The sequence below is a fragment of the Elephas maximus genome, chromosome 4 (assembly GCF_024166365.1).
Source record: "Elephas maximus indicus isolate mEleMax1 chromosome 4, mEleMax1 primary haplotype, whole genome shotgun sequence".
Lineage (NCBI taxonomy): Eukaryota > Metazoa > Chordata > Mammalia > Proboscidea > Elephantidae > Elephas > Elephas maximus.
Genome location: NC_064822.1, coordinates 57,414,399 through 57,434,554, shown reverse-complemented (window position 1 = coordinate 57,434,554; position 20,156 = coordinate 57,414,399). Strand labels below are relative to the sequence as shown.

General features: G+C 38.8%; 1 protein-coding gene across 12 annotated transcripts in view; it reads left to right on the top strand.

Moving 5' to 3' along the window:
* ERC1 (ELKS/RAB6-interacting/CAST family member 1) overlaps positions 1 to 20,156 on the top strand; it is a 530,770-nt gene that overhangs the window by 298,888 nt on the left and 211,726 nt on the right. The gene's annotated exons all lie outside the window — the stretch shown is intronic.

Below are 20,156 nucleotides of genomic sequence, written 5' to 3'. Positions count from 1 at the left end.
GATGCAGAATGTTTTCATAATAGAATTATTTTCCCCATTGACTTAGAAGTCCCCTCAAACCAAGTTCCCCAGACCCCCACCCCTGCTCCGCTGACCTTTGAAGCTTTCATTTTATCCCGGAAACCTCTTTGCTTTTAATCCAGTCCAATTAGGCTGACCTTCCTTGTATTGAGTGTTGTCTTTCCCTTCACCCAAAGCAGTTCTTATCTACAGATTGATCAATAAAAAGCCCTCTCCCTCCCTCCCTCCCTCCCCCCTTTGTAACCACATAAGTCTGTGTTCTTCTCCGTTTTTTCTATTTCTCAAGATCTTATAATAGTGGTCTTATACAATATTTGTCCTTTTGCAACTGACTCATTTCGCTCAGCATAATGCCTTCCAGATTCCTCCATGTTATGAAATGTTTCAGAGATTCGTCACTGTTCTTTATCGATGCGTAGTATTCCATTGTGTGAATATACCACAATTTATTTACCCATTCGTCCGTTGACGGACACCTTGGTTGCTTCCAGCTTTTTGCTATTGTAAACAGAGCTGCAATAAACATGGGTGTGCATATATCTGTTTGTGTGAAGGCTCTTGTATCTCTAGGGTATATTCCAAGGAGTGGGATTTCTGGGTTGTATGGTAGTTCTATTTCTAACTGTTTAAGATAACGCCAGATGGATTTCCAAAGTGGTTGTACCATTTTACAATCCCACCAGCAGTGTATGAGAGTTCCAATCTCTCCGCAGCCTCTCCAACATTTATTATTTTGTGTTTTTTGGATTAATGCCAGTCTAGTTGGTGTGAGATGGAATCTCATCGTAGTTTTAATTTGCATTTCTCTAATGGCTAATGATCGGGAGCATTTCCTCATGTATTTGTTGGCTGCCTGAATATCTTCTTTAGTGAAATGTGTGTTCCTCTCCTTTGCCCACTTCTTGATTGGGTTGTTTGTCTTTTTGTGGTTGAGTTTTGACAGAATCATGTAGATTTTAGAGATCAGGCGCTGGTCTGAGATGTCATAGCTGAATATTCTTTCCCAGTCTGTAGGTGGTCTTTTTACTCTTTTGGTGAAGTCTTTAGATAAGCATAGGTGTTTGATTTTTAGGAGCTCCCAGTTATCTGGTTTCTCTTCATCATTTTTGGTAATGGTTTGTATTCTCTATGCCCTGTATTAGGGCTCCTAGGGTTGATCCTGTTTTTTCTTCCATGATCTTTATCGTTTTAGTCTTTATGTTTCAGTCTTTGATCCACTTGGAGTTAGTTTTTGTGCATGGTGTGAGGTATGGGTCCTGTTTCATTTTTTTGCAAATGGATATCCAGTTATGCCAGCACCATTTGTTAAAAAGACTATCTTTTCCCCAATTAACTGACACTGGGCCTTTGTCAAATATCAGCTGCTCATACGTGGATGGATTTATGTCTGGGTTCTCAATTCTGTTCCATTGGTCTATGTGCCTGTTGTTGTACCAGTACCAGGCTGTTTTGACTACTGTAGCTATATAATAGGTTCTGAAATCAGGTAGGGTGAGGCCTCCCACTTTCTTCTTCTTTTTCAGTAATGTTTTGCTTATCCGGGGGTTCTTTCCCTTCCATATGAAATTAGTGATTTGTTTCTCTATCCCCTTAAAGTATGACATTGGTATTTGGATTGGAAGTGCGTTATATGTATAAATGGCTTTTGGTAGAATAGACATTTTTACTATGTTAAGTCTTCCTATCCATGAGCAGGGTATGTTTTTCCACTTAAGTATGTCCTTTTGGATTTCTTGTAGCAGAGTTTTATAGTTTTCTTTGTATAGGTCTTTTACATCCTTGGTAAGATTTATTCCTAAGTATTTTATCTTCTTGGGGGCTACTGTGAATGGTATTGATTTGGTTATTTCCTCTTCGGTGTTCTTTTTGTTGATGTAGAGGAATCCAAGTGATTTTTGTATGTTTATTTTGTAACCTGAGACTCTGCCAAACTCTTCTATTAGTTTCAGTAGTTTTCTGGAGGATTCCTTAGGGTTTTCCATGTATACGATCATGTCATCTGCAAATAGGGATAGCTTTACTTCCTCCTTACCAATCTGGATACCCTTTATTTCTTTGTCTAGCCTAATTGCCCTGGCTAGGACTTCAAGTACGATGTTGAATAATAGCAGTGATAAAGGGCATCCTTGTCTGGTTCCCGTTCTCAAGGGAAATGCTTTCAGGTTCTCTCCATTTAGAGTGATATTGGCTGTTGGCTTTGCATAGATGCCCTTTATTATGTTGAGGAATTTTCCTTCAGTTCCTATTTTGGTAAGAGTTTTTATCATAAATGGGTGTTGAACTTTGTCAAATGCCTTTTCTGCATCTGCTGATAAGATCATGTGGTTTTTATCTTTTGTTTTATTTATGTGATGGATTACATTAATGGTTTTTCTGATATTAAACCAGCCTTGCATACCTGGTATAAATCCCACTTGATCAGGGTGAATTATTTTTTTGATGTGTTGTTGGATTCTATTGGCTAGAAATTTGTTGAGGATTTTTGCATCTATGTTCATGAGGGATATAGGTCTAAAATTTTCTTTTTTTGTAATGTCTTTACCTGGTTTTGGTATCAGGGAGATGGTAGCTTCATAGAATGAGTTGGGTAGTATTCCGTCTTTTTCTATGCTTTGAAATACCTTCAATAGTAATGGTGTTAAGTCTTCTCTGAAGGTTTGTTAGAACTCTGCAGTGAAGCCGTCTGGGCCAGGACTTTTTTTTGTTGGGAGTTTTTTGATTACCGTTTCAATCTCTTTTTTTGTTATGGGTCTATTTAGTTGTTCTACTTCTGAATGTGTTAGTTTAGGTAGGTAGTATTGTTCCAAGAATTTATCCATTTCTTCTAGGTTTTCAAATTTGTTAGAGTACAGTTTTACGTAGTAATCTGAAATGATTCTTTTAATTTCATTTGGTTCTGTTGTGATGTGGTCCTTCTCGTTTCTTATTCGGGTTATTTGTTTCCTTTCCTGTTTTTCTTTAGTCAGTCTAGCCAATGGTTTATCAATTTTGTTAATTTTTTCAAAGAACCAGCTTTTGGCTTTGTTAATTCTTTCAATTGTTTTTCTGTTCTCTAATTCATTTAGTTCAGCTCTGATTTTTATTATTTGTTTTCTTCTCGTGCCTGATGGGTTCTTTTGTTGCTCACTTTCTATTTGTTCAAGTTGTCAGGACAGTTTTCTGATTTTGGCTCTTTCTTCTTTTTGTATGTGTGCATTTATCGATATAAATTGGCCTCTGAGCACTGCTTTTGCTGTGTCCCAGAGGTTTTGATAGGAAGTATTTTCATTCTCGTTGCTTTCTAAGAATTTCCTTATTCCCTCCTTGATGTCTTCTATAACCCAGTCTTTTTTCAGGAGGGTATTGTTCATTTTCCAAGTATTTGATTTCTTTTCCCTAGTTTTTCTGTTATTGATTTCCACTTTTATGACCTTGTGGTCTGAGAAGATGCTTTGTAATATTTCGATGTTTTGGATTCTGCAAAGATTTGTTTTATGACCTAATATGTGATCTATTCTAGAGAATGTTCCATGTGCACTAGAAAAAAAAGTATATTTTGCAGCAGTTGGGTGGAGAGTTCTGTATAAGTCAATGAGGTCAAGTTGGTTGATTGTTGTAAGTAGGTCTTCCGTGTCTCTATTGAGCTTCTTACTGGATGTCCTGTCCTTCTCCGAAAGTGGTGTGTTGAAGTCTCCTACTATAAATGTGGAGGTGTCTATCTCACTTTTCAATTCTGTTAAAATTTGATTTATGTATCTTGCAGCCCTGTCATTAGGTGCGTAAATATTTAATATGGTTATGTCTTCCTGATCAATTGTCCCTTTTATCATTATATAGTGTCCTTCTTTATCCTTTGTGGCGATTTAAGTCTAAAGTCTATTTTGTCAGAAATTAATATTGCTACTCTTCTTCTTTTTTGCTTATTGTTTGCTTGATATATTTTTTGCCATCCTTTGAGTTTTAGTTTGTTTGTGTCTCTAAGTCTAAGGTGTGTCTCTTGTAGGCAGCATATAGATGCATCATGTTTCTTTATCCAGTCCGTGACTCTCTGTCTCTTTATTGGTGCATTTAGTCCATTTACATTCAGCGTAATTATAGATAAATAAGTTTTTAGTGCTGTCATTTTGATGCCTTTTCATGTGTGTTGTTGGCCATTTCATTTTTCCACATGCTTTTTTGTGCTGAGACATTTTTCCTAGTAGCTTGTGAGATCCTCATTTTCATAATGTTTAACTTTGTGTTTGTTGAGTCGTTACGTTTTTGTTGGCTTTTTTCTTGAGTTATGGAATTGATATTCCTTTTTGTGGTTACCTTATTATTATTATTAGTAGTAGTAGTAGTAGTAGTAGTAGTATTTACCCCTATTTTTCTAAGTAAAAACCTAACTTGTATCGTTCTATATCACCTTGTATCACTCTCCATCTGGCAGTTCAATGCCTCCTATATTTAGTCCCTCTTTTTGATTATTGTGATCGTTTATCTATTGATTTCCATGATTTCCTGTTATGTGTATTATTTTGTTTATTTATTTATTTTTTAGAATTAGTCTTAACTTGTTTGTTTTTGTGCTTTCCCTATTTGAGTTGCGTTGATATCAGGACGTTCTGTTTTGTGACCTTGTATTGTGCTGGTACCTGATATTATTGGTCATCCGGCCAAACAATCTCCTTTAGCATTTCTTGCAGTCTTGGTTTTGTTTTTGCAAATTCTCTAAACTTGTGTTTATCTGTAAATATCTTAATTTCTCCTTCATATTTCAGAGAGAGTTTTGCTGGATATATGATCCTTGGTTGGCAGTTTTTCTCGTTCAGTGCTCTGTATACGTCGTCCCATTCCCTTCTTGCCTGCATGGTTTCTGCTGAGTAGTCTGAACTTATTCTTATTGATTCTCCCTTGAAGGAAACCTTTCTTTTCTCCCTGGCTGCTTTTAAAATTTTCTGTTTGTGTTTGGTTTTGGCAAGTTTGATGATAATATGTCTTGGTGTTTTTCTTTTTGGATCAATCTTAAATGGGGTTCGATGAGCATCTTGGATAGATATCCTTTCGTCTTTCATGATGTCAGGGAAGTTTTGCGTCAGGAGTTCTTCAACTATTTTCTCTGTGTTTTCTGTCCCCCCTCCCTGTTCTGGGACTCCAATCACTCGCAAGTTATCCTTCTTGATAGAGTCCCACGTGATTCTTAGGGTTTCTTCATTTTTTTTAATTCTTTTATCTGATTTTTTTTCAGCTACGTTGGTGTTGTTTCCCTGGTCCTCCAGAAGTCCCAGTCTACATTCTAATTGCTCGAGTCTGCTCCTCTGACTTTCTATTGCGTTGTCAAATTCTGTAATTTTATTGTTAATCTTTTGGATTTCTACATGCTGTCTCTCTATGGATTCTTGCAACTTATTAATTTTTCCACTATGTTCTTGAATAATCTTTTTGAGTTCTTCAACAGTTTTATCAGTGTGTTCCTTGGCTTTTTCTGCATTTATCCTAATTTCATTTGTGATATCTTTAAGCATTCTGTAAATTCGTTTTTTATATTCTGTATCTGATAATTCCAGGATTGTATCTTCATTTGGGAAAGATTTTGATTCTTTTGTTTGGGGGGTTGGAGAAGCTGTCATGGTCTGTTTCTTTATGTGGTTTGATACGGAGTGCTGTCTCCGAGCCATCACTGGGAAACTAGATTTTCCAGGTAATCAGCTAAAAAAAATGCAGTCAGATCCCTATCTGAATTCTCCCTCTGGCTCCGGGTATTCGGATGTTAATGGAGCCGCCTGGGGAGGGTGGGGGAGGGATCAGAGAGCTAGGAGTGTAGCACCACAGAATATAGAGCTGAACACCGCGTTCACGCTCCGCCCCCATCCGCCAAAATCCGGGCGGGATGGGTCCCTGGCTGGGACGCTGCTTTCCCCGCTCTGAGACCAGTCACTTCCTCCCGGGGACTTCTCCCTCCAGTGCGCGGCACTGCTCGCGTGAACTGGGTGGGCGTTTCCCGCATGAACGGGTGGGCCCGCCCCCAGGGTCTATTCAGGCGAATATAATTGGGCCCCGCGGTCACGTCCCGCCCGCGTGCGCGCCCAAATCCCAGCGGGACGACTTCCCGGCTGGGACGCTGCTTTCCCCGCTCTGGGACCAGTCACTTCCTCCCGAGGACTTCCCCTTCCGGATTGCCGCACCGCACGCGCGAATTGGGTGGGCGTCACCCGCACGACCAGGTGGGCCCGCCCCCTGGGTCAATTCAGAGGAATATAATTGGACCCCGTGCTCACGCCCTGCCCGCGCGCGCGCCCAAATCCCAGCGGGACGCCTCCCCTGCTGGGGCGCTGCTTTCCGAGCTCCGAGACCAGTCACTTTCTCCCGGGGACTTCTCCTTCCGGTGCGCCACACCTCTCGCGCGAACTGGGTGGGCGTCACCCGCACGACCAGGTGGGCCCGCCCCCTGGGTCAATTCAGGGTAATAAAATTGGACCCCGAGCTCACGCCCCGCCCGCACGTGCACCCAAATCCCAGCAGGACGGCACCCTGGCTGGGACGCTGCTTTCCCCGCTCCATGACTGGTCACTTCCTCCCGGGGACTTCTCCCTCCGGTGCGCCACGCCACACGCGCGGACTGGGCGTGCGTCCCCCCGCACGAACGTGTGGGCCCCGCCCCGGGGTCGCTTTAGGGAAATATAGCTGACCCCCCCCCCGCGCCCCGCCCGCTTCCAGCCAAACTCTCGGCGGGACGGCTTCCCGGCTGGGACGCTGTTCTCCCCACTCCCAGATCAGTCACTGCCTCCCGGGTGCTTCTCCCTCCGGCTGCGCCGCTACGCTGCCGGCGCCAACCAGCTAGACTTCCTCCCGGGATGGGTTCGGGGGGGGAAGGGTTGGGCCCCCCTTCTGTGCCATCTGCCCTCCTGGGCTCTGCCCCAGATCGGGCTCCGAAGGTCACCTGCCTGGTACGCTGGCTCCTAGTTCTGAAAACGGTCGCTGTCTGCCCGTAGTTGTTCGTTTTCCGTCTCTAAGTCTGTGCTTGTTGTTCAGAGTTCGTAGATTGTTATGTATGTGATCGATTCCCTTGTTTTTCCGAGTCTTTGTTGCAAGAGGGATCCGCGGTAGCGTCCACCTAGTCCGCCATCTTGGCCCAGCCTCCACTTTCTAATTTTTTTAATTGTAAAAGAGAGTGGGTTTTATTCTAGAATTTTGTTCAATTTGGGAAAACTAACAGACCTCAAGTGAAAGCCTGACTTATATGATGAATGCGTAACCTCTGGGTAGTCTTTTTGTACCACTCCTTTTTCCTTATAATCATTTTCTTCCTTTGGAGTCTTATGCCCCTTGCCCTACAAAGAAACTACAATAAGATTTTCTATAATTAAGTATCTTGGAAACTACAAAAGGTAAGTTTTTTTAGTTGTGGAAGAAGAGAAGGTCAGAAACTTGAAGGTGCAGGCTTTGCCAGCACCCGAAGCGTACCCTCTTGCATTCTTAAGGAAAATGGGTCTGTGATAAAGTCATATTCGTTCCCTTCCTATTCTGAAAAAAAAAAAAAAAAAAAAATTTAAGGTTTATTAGTTTGTGATTTAAGCAAACCATCTGGTTCTGCTGGCAGTGCACACTGTCGAGCCTAGTGCTTTCTCCTTAATATGTTATTCGAGGCAGTTAAATTACATACTTGAATCCCAGCTCTGGCCTGGGCTTTTTTTGTGTCTTAAAACATGTGCTTTTGACAATCTTTCTGTGACCTGAGCATATTGTAAAATTGCAAGGCACTTCATTGTTTAGTGTGTGGTTTATCTCTCCTTTTCTTCTACTCAGTTTTCATTACCTTCATTTCTTAGTTGACTATACTCAATGCTATGCCACAACTGCTGTGTGGTAGGCATGTAATGGAATATATAGCCAAATGATTCTAGCTGAACGTGTTCTCTTGGATTGTAGAAAAATAACAGACAGTGAAGTAATTCAATTTGACTTTGAAACTTTTTCTCCCTGGCTTGGAGCCAGAACACTAATCAAATGATTAGTTAAAAATCTTGGTTGATGGTACTGTTTTTCCTTGAATACTAAAATGCTTTAAAACTTTTTTGAATATATGTACAATCTGAGGCAGAAGTATCTTGAGGATCTGGCACTGAAATGGATGGGAAAATTAAGCAATCTTTAAGAAAATTGTATCTTACTAACAGACAAATTCTGAAAGTAAAAGTTTTGAATGCAAGGTAAAACATGTCTGCACACATGTCAGACTGGATGCCAAGAAAATAACTTCCACAGAAACAATTGAAGATGATTGATAAAATATGCATTCATTAATTGGCAAGAAAGGAAGAAATTCTCAGGCCAGGGGATAAATAGTCAGGGAATCCAGAGATAAGTACTTGATAAACTAGTGAACTTGAACAGTGTTTTTTTTGTTTGTGTGTTTTGGCAAGACAAAAGAAGCAGTCCAGTGCAGCCCAATCTGATAGGCATTCCTCCTCCTAATACACAAACTAGAACTTTACAAGCATATATGCCCTCAGTGTATGAGTAAATTAGAAATAAATATTTCCTATCTTTACCAGACGATGCAAAGAAAACTGTCTCAACCTTGAGTGCTGAGTTAAGGGGAGAAGTTCTTCCTTGAGAATTCACAATTATGGGCTGACTTTTTCATGCATTTGTTGTCCAAGTTCACCATTCTTAGTATCTAAAAAAAAACCTTAATCTGAGAGTTTAGCTTAAAAATAGTCCAGGACTGGTCTTGCTTCTAGGTTGAAGAAGATCCTGTATTCAACTCAGGCTTCAAAATATTTTCAGAAAGTACCAAGGAAAATTAACATCATAGTTAAAAAAAAGAAAACAGGAAAATAAAATATAATGAGTGAGAGCCAGCAGAATCAGACCTTAAAAAATTCAGATGTTAAAATTGCAAGATGCTTAAGTAGTTATAATATTTAAAGAAATGAGAGAGACTTGAAAATACACGTAAAGAACAAGGAGAAAAACAACCAAATAGGACTAGAAATGAAAAATGTAATGCTTGAAAAACTCTGAGTACATATAAAAGCAGACTAGACTGAACCAGGAGGAGAATTAGCCATGTCAAAGTAAGAACTAAGGTAACTATACTTAGTACAGCCCAGTGTAGGAATAAAGAAGTATGCAAATATGAAAGAGAATTTAAAAGATGTGGAGGATAAATGGTGAGAAAGTTTAACATATATCTAATTAGAACTTTAGAAGGAGAGGAGAAAAATAACAGGATAGGGCTGAGATTTAAAGAAGTAATGGCTGAGAGTTTTCTAGAGCTGAGAAAAGACGCAAATCCACAGATTCAAGGAGCCCAGCAAATTCCAAACAAAATTGGAAGAAGGGAGGGAGAGGGAAAAGAAACAAGGAAGGCCTTTAAAAGAGCAACAGTCTGACATCTCAGTAGCATCATTGAAAACAAAAATATCTTTTAATAATTTGGGCAAAATGAAAATCTGTTCAGATGAACAGAAAGTGAAAATATTCTTGTGAGCAGACCTTCACTAAGGGAAATTCTAAAGGACATTATTCAGGCAGAAGGAAATTGGTCTGAGAGCGAAGATTTGAGCTACAAGAAGATAGTGAAGAGTAAAAGTGGTACGCAGGTCGGTTAATTTAGATAAATATTGACTGTTAGGAAAATAAGAATGACTGGTGGAGTTCAAAGAAAGAACTAAAATGTCAGAAATAGTATGTAAGTCATAAATTTCTAGGGTAACACTTAACAGATATAAATAAAATATTGTCTTAGGCTGGGTTCTCTAGAGAAGCAAAACCAGTGAAGCATCTATGTATAGAGAGAGAGAGCGTGCGAGAGAGATATCCAGGAAATGGCTCACACAGTTGTAGAGGCTGCAAAGTCCCAAATCCAAGGGTCAGTGCAGTGCAAATGATTACTTTTATGTGACCTTTCTAGCCATGGCTTTGTAACTCCCACCCAGGGGACTGGGTGGAATTGTGAGACAGGGTAATTGTGGCCCTCTGAGGGAATTGGTAAGTTTTGCCTTAAAAGAGAGCCACTTCCAGAGCAGAGAGGAGGATCCTGTCATCACCAAGGAAGAATAGCCAGGAGCAGAGAATGTGTCCTTTGGACCTGGGATCCCTATGCTGAGAAGCTCCTGGAAGCAGGAGACAGAGAGTTTGAGCTGTAACCTTGAAGATGGTGAGAAGCAGTGGCAAGAGACCCAACAGCAGGGGCTCGGCAACAGGAGATGGTGTGGTGGGCGTCCCGGCCCATGGAGAGAGAAAGCTGAGTGGACTTTGGGCAGCGGCCAATGGCCAGGGAAAGGCATGCCTGTGAACACAGCTTGTAAGAGGCTGACCTGATGGACGAACTGTATGCCGAGTGTTCCTGAGCTTGAATTGTAACTGTTACTTCTCTAATAAACCGCATAATCATTAGTATGGCCTGTGAGTTCTTTGTGGCCATTGCAATGAATTATCAAACCTAGCAGAGAAGTAGAGAGTGCTGTGGGAGGAACAGTTGGTGTCAGAATTGGTAAAGATGGCAGAGAGGTTTGTCTGGCCTCTGCCTCGTGGGAGTCAGCCTTGATCTTGGTTCTCCTTCTCCCTGGTGAAGTTGGAGGAGGTCAGGCATTGCCCCCAAGCCATTTTTACAGTCAGGCTGGAGGCTTCTCCCAACTCACGTAGCTGCAAGGGGTGGCGAACCCAAGATCCAGTCTGCAGAAACTGATGGAATCCCAAGATCGGCAGGTAAGCTAGCTCAAGTCACAAGAACCAAAGGTCAGATGAACAGGAGCCAGCTGCAGGATCCACAGTGAGCAAAAACCAGCGAGCCTTGCCTGAAAGTCCACCTATATCAAATGCAGGCCACATCCTCAAGGAAACTGTCTTTCAGCTGATTGGCAATTCATAGCAGATCCCATCATGGAGGTGATCACATTATATCAGATCTCATCATGGAGGTGATTGCATCATTATACAATTGCCAAACTATATCATAACTGCCAAATCGGTGAGAATCATGGCTCAGCCAAGTTGACACAAAACCTTACCATCACAGTCCACCCCTTGTTAATTTGGCACCTGTATACATCTCCTTAAACCGTACTTAATCTCTGAATAAAGACAGTTATAGTCATACTTGTGCCTAATGTGATACAACTGACGTGTGTACAACCAAAAACACACTAGTCCTATTTACATCTTACATTTCATAGGTGAAAACAAAAATATTTGGCGCCTACATTCAAGGAAGAAATACTCATAATAATTATAGTCCTTGTTTCTGCACCATGCTGTATTCCCTTTGCCCTCAGCAAGCACCTCAGCTGGTCCTGGTTCTTTGCCTGGTGGGGTGACCCAAACCTTTTTTCCTGAAAGGTCTGGGCTATTAATAGTCCTGTCAGAATTGGGCTGCTGTAGTTTTCCATTGACTTAAATCACAGGACATGGTAGTACTAAGAGACATTCTAAGAGATCTCCTGCATTCCAGACATACTCTTTACCTCTGTTATATAATATCAGCCTGATTTCCTCTTGGTAATCAGGACTAGTCACACCAGCCAGTATGGTAACTGCCTTCTTAGCCTGTTGATTCAGAGGCATAAGGAGCCCAAAGTGGCCAGGTGTCATTCTTAACTTCCAGTTCAATGGAATCAATGATGTGTCTCCAGGTGGGAGCATCCCTCCTTTTGGAACTAAGAACTCTAGACCCACAGAGCATAAGGTTATGGGGATGGGAAGCAAAAATTTTGCAGGTGGGTCACTAAGGGTAATAGTGAGTGGTGCCACTCCCATTTCCACCACTTGATTCCTGGACCCATGAATCTTGGCTATGGGAGAGACAGTACCATATATTGGGATACTGGTTTAGAGCATATACAGCCTCCTGGAGAAATTGCCTCTACCCTGGAAGGTATTGCCACCTAGCTGGCACCATAATCGTATCTTTGGAAGACCATTCCATCGTTCTGTCAAGCTGGCTGCTTCAGGATCCAGAGCAAGCAAAAGCCAGTGAGCCTTACCAGAAAGCCCACCTATACTGGATGCAGGCCACACCCACAAGGAAACTCCCTTTACTGATTGCTACTCCCAGCACGTCCCATCATGGAGATAATCACATTATATCAGATCTCATCATGGAAGTGATTGCGTTATTATATGACTGCCAAACTACATCATGACTGCCAAACCACAGAGAATCGTGGCCCAGCCACGTTGACACACAACCTTAACCATCACAAATATATTGCTTCCAAGTAAGTAGACAATATGGAATGAAGAAAGATAACCCCAAGAAGCTCCCCTTCCCCCTAAAAAAAAATCAGAGAAAAAGAAGCATAGATAGGGCTGATTACATACAAACCATAAAATAAAATTGTAATAAATCCAAAAATGTCAATGATTACAATTAATGTAAATTAGCTAAGTAACGACTTAGAAGATTTGACTGGGAATTTAGAGGAAGAAGCACAAAAGACCCCTAAACAAATGAGACGTGTTTAACCTTACTAATAAGCAGGAAAATGTAATTAAATTCATAGTAAATACCATTTTTAACATCTGTCACTTTGGCAGAATTGAAAATTTTTTGCGGCAAGAATATAGAGCAACAGGAACTCTAATACACTCCTGGTGGAAATGTAAATTGGCAAAATCATTTCTGAAAAACAATTTGGCATTCTGAAGTAAATTATCCCACAACAGAGAAGTTCCACTGCTAAGTATACCTTGTATATCAGAGAAACTCTTGCATACATATACTGTGATACATGGTCGTTAATTTTTTTTTAACAGCTTTTATTGAGAAGTAATTTACATGCCATAAAATTCAACCGTTTTAAGTGTATGATTCAGTGGCTTTTAGTAAATCTACAGAGTTCCGAAGCCATCACCACAATCCAGTTTTACAACATTTGCATCATCTCAAAACAGTCCCTCTTGCCTGTATACTATCAATTAAATATTAACAAATATTGTTTCCACCTTCAGCACAGACAGCCACTTACCTGATTTATGCCTGTAGATTTGTCTTTTCCAGGTATTTCGCATAAATGGAATCATGCTTTATGTAGTCTCTTGCTTCTTTCACGTAACAGTGTCTTGAGGTTCTTCCATGATGTAGCAGATATTAGTAGGTTGTTCCTTTTTATTGCTGAACAGTATTCCATTGTCTGGATACACACATTTTATTTATTCAGTCTCCAGTTGGTGAACATTTGGATTGTTTTTAGTTTTTCACTGTTGTGAATAATGCTGCTATGAATATTCACATACCAGTCTTTGTGTGGACACATAATATCCATCTTTTAAAAGACATTTATTGAGATACAATTCACATACCATATCATTCACCCATTTAAAGTGTACAAGTCAATGCTTTTTAATATCTTCACAAGGTTGTATGACCATCAACACAAACATAGGACATTTTTGTCCACCCAAAAGAAACCCTGTATGTATTCTTTAGCTGTGAACTCTCCGTTTCCCCCAACTTCCTCACCGCCAGCCCTAAACAACCACTAATCTATTTTCTGTCACTCATCCATGTTATAGCCTGTATTGGTACTTCATCCCTTCGTATTGATGAATCACATTCCATTACATGAGTATACCACATTTTTTCCATTCATCTGTTGATGGACTTTTGAGTTGTTTCTCGTTTCTGGCTATTATGAATAAAGCTTCTATGAACATTTTTTTTTTTGAGGACATATGTTTTCATTTCCCTTGGGCATATACGTTAGAGTAGAATTACTGGTTCATAAAGTAACTCTATGTTTAACATTTTGAGGAACTGCCAAACTGTTTTCCACAGCAGCTGTACAGTTTTATATTACTACCAGCAATGCACAAGGGTTCTAATTTCTCCACATCATCACCAACACTTGTTATTTTCCATTTTTTTAAGTACTGGTCATGCTAGTGGGTATGATGTGGTATCTCATTGTGGTTTTCATTTGCATTTCCCTAATGGCTAGTGATCTTGAGCATCTTTCCATATACTTATTGATTATTTATCTTCTTTGGAGAAATACCTCTTCAGCTCCTTTGCCCATTTTTTCATTAGGTTTTTTTTTTTTGAGTTATAAATGTTCTTTTTATAATCTAGATACAAGTTTCCTATCAAATACATGATTTGCAAATATCTTCTCCCCAGGTTATGGTTTATTTTTTCACTTGCTATTTATTGCCCCAAAGTTTTTAATTTTTATGAAGTCCAATTTACTTGTTTTTTTCTGTCACCAGTGCTTTTGGTGTTATATCTGAAGAAACCATTGCCTAACCCAAGGTCATGAGAATTTACTCCTATGTGTTCTTTTCAGAGTTTTGATGTTTTAACTTGTACATTTAGGTCTATAATCTATCCATTTTAAGTTCTTTTATGTGTATAGTGTGAGATAAGAGTTCAACTTCATTCTTTTCCATGGGGATATCCAGTTGTACCACCATTGTTTGTTGAAAAGATTGTTCTTTACCATTTAATTGTCTTGGCACCCTTGTCAAAAATCAGTTGACCATAAAAGTTAGGGTTTTAAAATTTCTGGACTCTCAGTTGTTTTCTGTTGCTGTATTTGTCCATTCTATGCTAGTACCACCTTGTCTTGGTTACTGAAGCATTACAGTGCTACAGTACTTTGGAAGTTGAGAAGTGTGAATCCTGCAACATTTTTCTTTTTCAAGATGGTTTGGGTTTCTAGATCTCTTTGATTTTCGTTTTAATTTAAGGATCAGCTTGTCAATTTCTGCAAAAAAAATCAGCCTGAGTTTTTATTGGAATTATGTTGACTCTGTGGATCTATATGGGGAGCATTGCCTTAAGAATATTAAGTCTTTGGATCCATGAATATAAACATCTTTCCATTTATTTAAGTCTTCTTTAAATCCTTTCAACAATGTTTTGTAGTTTTCAGAATATACAACTTGCAATTCTTTTGTTAAATTTATACCTAGGTATTTATTCTGTTTGGCACTATTTTAAATGGAATTTTTCTTAATTTCATTTTTAGAATCTTCTTTGCTAATGCATAGATAATCGATTTTTGTATATCGATCATGTATCCTACACGTTGGTATAGTTCATTAGTTCTAATTGTTTTTTAGTGAATTCCTTAGGTTTTTTCTCTATATAAGATCATCTCATATACAACTAGAGATAGTTTTACTTCTTCCTTTGCAATTAGAATGCCTTTTAATTCTTTGTCTTGCCTAATTTTTATTGAGTGTTTTTATTATGGAAAAGGTATTGGATATTATCAGATACTTTTTTCTGCATACTGAGACGCTCATGTGGTTTTTTTCCTTTATTCTGTTTTAGTATAGTGTATTATATTGATTTGCATAAGTTAAACCAACTTTGCATTACTGGAACACAACCTGATTTTTATATGTTGCTAGGTTCAGTTTTCTAGTATTTAATTGAGGATGTTTTTGTCTGTATTCATAAGGGATAGCCGTCTGTAGTTTTTTTTTCTTAGGACGTCTTTATCTGGTTTTGGTGTCAGGATATCTGTGTTGTTTTGATATGACCTCTGTTACATGACCTTTGTTTTGGTTGTTGGCACAAGATGTGCCAAGTTTATCTTGTACATTTCTTATCCCAAATCTGAAATCAAACATTTTTCCAAGAAGCCCATTCTAATTTAGTAGGAAGTACAATCTGGGTGCTGGGGTATGCATTGTTGCTAGATTGTCATTGCTTCTATTTCCTGGGTGGTGAATATGCTCTTGGTTCTAGAACATACACATATGGTGAGCCTTTTTGTGTGTGTGTGCGAAAGCATAAATGCGAAACGAAATAAGAAAGTCAGAAGATTCCATAGAAAGTTTATAAACTGGACAAACTAAGCAGCATTTTGTTTCAGAATAAAAGCAATGCCTAAATAATACAAGTTAAGAGTGGTAATTACCTCTCACTGGGAACATGAGCGGGATGCAGTTTGATAACTGCACTTGCAGAGGTTCTAAGTGGTGAGTATACAGGTGTGTGTTTTACTGTTGGTTCTGGAATATATACACATGGTGGCTCCTTTTTTAAATATGCATACAATATTTCACATTGCTCATTTCTGAAATTTAAAGGCAGTTGTATACAGTACAGAGCCCTGGTGGTGCAGTGGTTAAGAGCTATGGCTGCTAACCAAAAGGTTAGCAGTTCGAATCTACCAGCTGCTCCTTAGAAACCCTATGGGGCATTTCTTCTCTCTCCTATAGGGTTGCTGTGAGTCAGAATTGACTCCACAGCAACGGGTATGGTTTTTTTTTTTCTTCTTTTTTTTTTGGTATACAGTATGAAGCATTGTTAAGTCATTTATCCTAGAATTTATAAATAATCTTTAAATAATTTCTGATTTTTTGTAAAGTAGGTAAGAAGTACCTTCTACCCTTGACTATTGAAATCTTTCCACTGTTTATAGTGCTGAGCCAATTCAGTATCCACATTGATAAAAATGAATTTTGACCATTACACCATATACAAAAATTAGTTGCATATATGTTATAGATCTAAACGTGAAACATAAAACAATAAAGCTTTTAGAAGAAAAAATAGAATATCTTCATGGTCTTGAGGTAGAGAAAATTTTCTTATTCAGTATACAAAAAGCTCTGAACATAAAGGAGCATAAAATTTTAAAAATTATTTGGACTCCTTTAAAAAATTTAAAACTTCTCTTTATCAAAATCACCTGAAATAAATTTTGATATTTTCTTACAGTCTAATAGCAAATAGTTATGAGTATTACAGAACTATAATTAAACCCTATAACAAAAATGTATCTCACAGACATAACAGAGTGAAAAACAATCACTACTCAAAATTATATTCTATATAATTTAATTTGCATAAAGTTTTAAAAAACAGTCAAAACCCATCTAGAGTGTTAGAAGTCAGAATTATATTTAACTTCTTTATCTGAAAAGGAGGTGTTGGGGGCCTTCTGAGATACTGGTAATAATCTGCTTATTGATCTGTGTGCCGACTACATAGGTGTATTCACTTGGCAAAAATTCTTCATGCTGTACATTTATCAACTTTATATTTTTCACTCAGTGGAGCACAGTTCTACTCTGACAGGCATGGTCATCAAGAGTCAGAGTTGACTTGATGGCAACTGGTTGTTGGTGGTTGGTATTTTTCTGTACATATGTTGTACTCCAATAAAAAGTTTAACAAAAATTTTAGTTGCCTAAGAGTATTACAGAGTATTACATTTTCCTTTTGTGTAGAAAGGGAGGATTAGGTTATTTGTATGTGTTTGCTTGCGTACACATAAAATATCTCGCCGGTTTTGGAACTGTGATACCATTGGTTGCCTGGGGTAGTGAAAGAAAGGGATAGGGAAAGCATCTTTTGAGATCTGTTTAAGATAAATTCATAAAAGATAAATCTATCCCACACTTTATGTAGTGGACCCGTTAGCCAAACCTGTTCTCATCCTGTAAATGGTGCTATCTATAACAGATTTTGTATAATCATAAGCATATAACTTGGTATATCAGTTGCACCCAATTCTAGATAGGATTTCACATTAAACTGATAAAATTGCATCATCCTTACCGGCAGTTTTCCAAAGGATGGGCAGTGATGTGTGTTTATGTAATACTTGCTGATATGTGAATATGTATCCAAGTGTCTGCTTAATAGCGTATATTCCTGAAGCAGATGGGACTGTGAGGACATTATTAGCTGAAGACATTAACTTGATCACTTTGGAAAAGATGAACAAAGTAAAGTAATTCAGGTGCCAAAAAACTAAATGTATCTGTTTACTATCAGTGTTTAGCAGCTGTTACCAGTCAACATAGGGATTTTGTTTAGGTATGAAGTACTAACATTCAGGGGTCAGTTAATAACTCAGATTTGTCATTCTGCAGTTTTGCCTCTGAAATGCTCTCAGTTTTTGTATCATGCAAATTGGTTCTGTGTAGGAGTCAATGAATGACAGATGTCCAAGCTCTGACCTGCCTCCACCTCTACCTCTGAAAAGATTTGTCACCAAGATTATTTCTTGGTAAACAGCAATCTGACATAAACTCAGGTACAGTTGACTGGTTGCTTACATGGTTGGGGTTACTTTTTTTGTTAATAACAGATATTTTTCTTAACATTTTTTTTTGCTTCTGAATTAAAATGAACATGTTTATTGAAATGGTTTTGATTTGGGACCAGCCAGCATAAGTGGAAATGACTGATGAAGTACATGCCTTGCTCTCTTAGTTTCTTTTTCCCATGTTTTGGTGTTATGTCTTCTTTCTCTTGGAGTTTTTGTTTTGTTTTTTTTTTTGGATCTGTTTCTATCAACTTTTTTTTTCAGGTTTTTTCTGTCTTCTTTCTATCTGGCCTTTTTTTGTCTTTCTCCTTCCTGCCTTCTTTAAAAACTGTGCCTACTTAGATTTAGAACAAGAAATTATCTGTTTGAATTTTAGCTGTTTGAAAAAAAAAATAAAACTTTAAATGGTGAAACAAGAAAATCTAGGCTTAGATGGAAGAAAATTACTCATTTATGTACGTACTGAATCTCTTGTTGTTAGGTGCCATTGAGCCGGTTCCATACATAGTGACCACAACAGAGTAAAACAAGGCCCAGTCCTGCGCCATCCCACAATCATTGTTATGCTTGAGCCCATTGTTGCAGCCACTGTGTCAGTCCATCTCATTGAGTGTCTTTCTCTATTTCATTGACCCTGTGCTTTACCAAGCATGGTGTCCTTCTCCAGGGACTGATCTCTCCTGACAGCATGTTCAAAGTATGTAAGACATAGCCTTACCATCCTTGATTCTAAGGAGTGTTCTGGTTGTATTTCTTCCAAGACAGATTTGTTCGTTCTTTTGGCAATCCATGGTATATTCAATACTCTTCACTAGCATCACAATTCAATAGGGTCAATTCTTCTGTCTTCCTTATTTATTGTCCAGCTTTTGCATGCATATGATGTGATTGAAAATACCATGGCTTGGGTCAGGCACACCTTAATCTTCAAGGTGATAATCTTTGCTTTTCAACACTTTAAAGAGGTCCTCTGCAGCAGATTTACCTAATGCAATGTGTCTTTTGATTTCTTGACTGCTGTTTTCATGGGTGTTGATTTTGGATCGAAGTTAAATGAAATCCTTGACAACTTCAGTCTTTTCTGCGTTTATCGTGATGTGGCTTATTGGTCCAGTTGTGAGGATTTTTGTTTTCTTTACGTTGAGGTCTAATTCATAATGAAGCCTGAGGTCTTTGATCTTCATCAGTAAGTTCTTCAAGTCCTCTTCACTTCCAGAAAGCAAGGTTGTGTCATCTGCATAGTGCAGGTTGTTAATGAGTCTTCCTCCAATCCTGATGCCATCTTCTTCTTCATATAGTCCAACTTCTCACATTATTTGCTCAGCATACAGATGGAATAAGTATGGTGAAAGGATACAACCCTGCCACACACCTTTCCTGACTTTAAACCACGCAGTATCCCGTTGCTCTTTCTGAACAGCTGCCTCTTGATCTATGTACAGGTTCTTCATGGGCACAGTTAAGTGTTCTGGAATTTCCATTCTTCACAGTGTTATCCATAATTTGTTATGATCCACACAGTTGAATGCCTTTGCGTTTGAATCTGTTATTAGTGAAGTTTATGTCTTTTATTTTCTAAAATTCTCCTATAAATATTTGTTATGGTTCTGTTCCTTATGTTTTCATTTGTGCTATATTATTTCCATGGAAATTTTTGGATCACTTTTAGAGAACTTCCTAAAAAGGAATTGTTTATGGCAGAGTGTGATGGCTTGAACCGATGACTTACATGCCCTTCTGAAACCAAACCCGTCACTGTCGGGTCAATTCGGACTCATAGTGACCTTATAGGACAGGGTAGAACAGCCCCATATGGCTTCTAAAGAGCAGCTGGTGGATTCAAACTGCTGATCTTCTGGTTAGCAGCTGAGCTCTTAAACATTGTGCCAACAGGGCTCCTGTATGCCCTTAAAAAAAAAAAAAAATGCCCTTACATGTATCAAAAAGAAAATGAAGTTCTTTCTGACCTAAACTGAAAGTAAGTGTAATGAAGGAATCATCAGAGATCTGTTTTATCTTCTGCAATTTATTTTTCATTTGTATGTCTGATCCAGAAAAGTACAGAATTGAAGATGTGTTCCTACGTATCTTCAGATGTGTTGACTCAGGTGTTTGACTGTTGCCTGGCTTCTCTAACTTCATTTAATCAAGATCTTCTCT